This window comes from Euphorbia lathyris, chromosome 1, assembly GCF_963576675.1.
Source record: "Euphorbia lathyris chromosome 1, ddEupLath1.1, whole genome shotgun sequence".
NCBI lineage: Eukaryota > Viridiplantae > Streptophyta > Magnoliopsida > Malpighiales > Euphorbiaceae > Euphorbia > Euphorbia lathyris.
This window is the reverse complement of record NC_088910.1, coordinates 6181067-6183905: the sequence shown is the minus strand read 5'-3', so window position 1 is coordinate 6183905 and position 2839 is coordinate 6181067. Positions and strand designations below refer to the sequence as shown.

The following is a 2839-nucleotide window of genomic DNA, read 5'->3' as shown; positions in this document are numbered from 1 at the left end:
CAGCGGTCAAACGCTGGAACCCCTGATGATGGACAGCGACTAGACGGGAGGCAAGTACGACAGTAGCTGCTGGCAGAGAGGCGGAGAAGTGCAGGCGGAAAGTAACAAGATGACAAGAAAGCTCGACCCTTGAGTGTTCAAGGGTCAAAAATGATCTTCAACCACTTTTAGCAATTTTTATATTTCTGAACTTTTGACTTTGTTTTGTAATATATTTTGTGCGGATACGTTTCTAGTATGGTTTTTAGACTCTGGCCTTTCCTTTAAATAGAGGTAGTAAGGAAGGAAAGGTATCGGACTTTGGAAAAAACAACAAGATAGACTTTTTGGAAGGAGAGAGAGCTCGGTAGATGGAGTTTCAGAGCTTTGAATTATATGATTGCTCACTCGCTTGTATGAGTGAGTAATCCTTTTGAATGGGCTCGGCCAGTAGGGGCCGGTAATGTAAGTTCTCTATCCTAGTAATGAATGAACGATGTTTATGCATGAAGTGTTTGTTGAGGTTATATATTTGATTGTGAATGCATGTATGCTTGTGTTAGATGAATGATAGGACACTGCTTTCATCTTCATTCAATTCTCTATCAAGCATCCAACCCCGAAGCAGAAATGTTAGGTGGTTTTATCAAGGGTTTTCTCTTTTGAAATGTTGCTTCAGTCTTAATACAAGAAAGAACAAGCCTTTAGGACGCTATTGGTTTTAGTAAGTCTTAGAATCTTAAGAACACACGAGAGTTGACTTAAGTGAGAGTTAAAGCAGAAACCTTGGCTTCAGTTGCATTGTTCATGATTTATTAGCGTAGAGCTTACGACAACCTGTTCCGCTGTGCACAGCCTGTTCACTTTGTTATCATCTTCAACTAATCATTTTTAACACGTAAAGTAATCTGTTTAATCTCCAGTTTTCACGACTACCAACATCTGTCAATATAAAAGAATCACGCACTACGAGCACCCTGTTCACAAAGTATTTCTCATAAACTTTGGTCATCAATCCCTGTGGATACGATACTTGACTTATCACTTTATTACTTGTATCTAGTGCACTTGCTAGAGTCCACAAAGGAGACAACAAGTTTTTGGCGCCGTTGCCGGGGATTGAAAGCAACAAATGTTATACGAAATTTTCTGTGAAACAAGGTGTTTTAAATCTGTTTGCTAAATAGTGCAGCCAGAAGGAGTCTTTATCAGTTTATGCGTAGAGCTGGACCTCCTGTTTTTCCTATCAATCTCGAGTTAAAGAGAATGTGTAGACGAAACAGAGTGGGAGCTCGACGTGCAAGATAAAGAGAACGACAAAGAGAGAGAAGAATGGCTGGAAGGGTACCACCCGTACAACCAGTCCAACCAAATCAAGAAGAAGAAGGAGAGAATAACAATCCTCCTGTTATGAGGATCAGGGACTATTCGAGGCCAACTACTGAAGGGCACTCATCGTGCATCATATTGCCCAACGAAGGGAACAACATGTTTGAGGTGAAAGCATCGATGATACAAATGTTGCAGGCAGCAGTACAGTTCAATGGATACCAGTCAGAAGACCCAAATGGGCATATCCTGAAGTTTATCATACTATGAAACACTTTCAGATCAAACCGAGGCGTTTTCAACGATGTGATCAGGCTAAAGCTGTTCCCTTTTTCTCTGAAAGACAAAGAAAAGAACTGGTTGAAAAATCTGCAACCATGGATGATCACCACTTGGGAACAAATGGCCAGCGCATTTCTGATGAAATACTTTCCGCCGAGACAGACCATTAAATTCAGAAACGAGGTATCCCATTTCGTGCAAGAAGAGGATGAATCTTTAGCCGAGGCATGGGAGAGGTACAAGGAATTATTAAGAAGGGTACCCAATCATGGCATCCCCATATGGATGCAGATGCATAACTTTTACAATGGAGTCACCAACATTTATAAGATCCAAATCGAATCCATTGCAAATGGGAACCCTGAAGACCTGAACCCTAAGCCTTATATGACCTAATTGAGAGAGTAGTAAGCACGAGCTATAACTGGCACTCTGCTAGAAGTGAAGGAAAGAGAATGGGGAATGAAGATGTGGTGTCAAAATTGACAAGCCAGGTGGAACAACTTGCCAGGCAGCTCGGTAAGATAAATGTATCCTCGATCCACAACGAACCACCGTTCAATGATATATGTGATTTTTATGGAGGACTTCATTTTAACATCAACTGTCCCGAAGTCAAGCAAGGGAAGGGAGCACAAGCAGAATGCGATTATGCAGGTTATAATCAGAGGAATCCACCTAACCTATACTCTAACACATATAACCCATCTATAAGAAATCATCCGAATTTCGGATGGACATGCCAGACCAACCAGCAGGAGCAACCGAGGTATCAGGAACAACCAAGATATCAACAACAGCAAGGAGGACACTACCAGAGGCAACCTCAGCAGCATTATAAACAACCTGTGCCACCAAAAGAAGATGTAGAGCCAGACATTAAGACAATGATGATGCAGTTCATGAAGCAGACACAGATGTCAATTAAAAATATGGAAACACAAGTCCATCAATTAGCTGCATCTACGTCAAAAGGAAAGGGAATGATGCCAAGCAACACAGAGCCAAACCCGAAGGGCGACGTCATTGCTATCACTCTGAGATCTGGTAAGCAAACTCAACTAACTTTATCAACTGATGAAAATGCTGAGTGTGTAGGAACATCCAAAGAAACTAAAGGAGAGCAGGAACAAACTGTTCCTAGTCAAGAAGAAGCCGCAGTAGAAAAATCCACCAGTGAGCAGGATCAGGAGGAACGTGGAAAGGTGTACAAGCCACCTCCGTCGTATGTTCCACCTGTGCCATATCC

The 2839-nt window shown here is 41.9% G+C and overlaps 1 non-coding gene across 1 annotated transcript; it reads right to left on the bottom strand.

Moving 5' to 3' along the window:
* Window positions 1-1758: 1758 nt before the first annotated feature.
* LOC136216174 (small nucleolar RNA R71) lies at window positions 1759-1865 on the bottom strand. The gene has a single exon (XR_010683164.1). It is a non-coding gene; the product is annotated as a small nucleolar RNA R71 (small nucleolar RNA).
* Window positions 1866-2839: the final 974 nt, after the last annotated feature.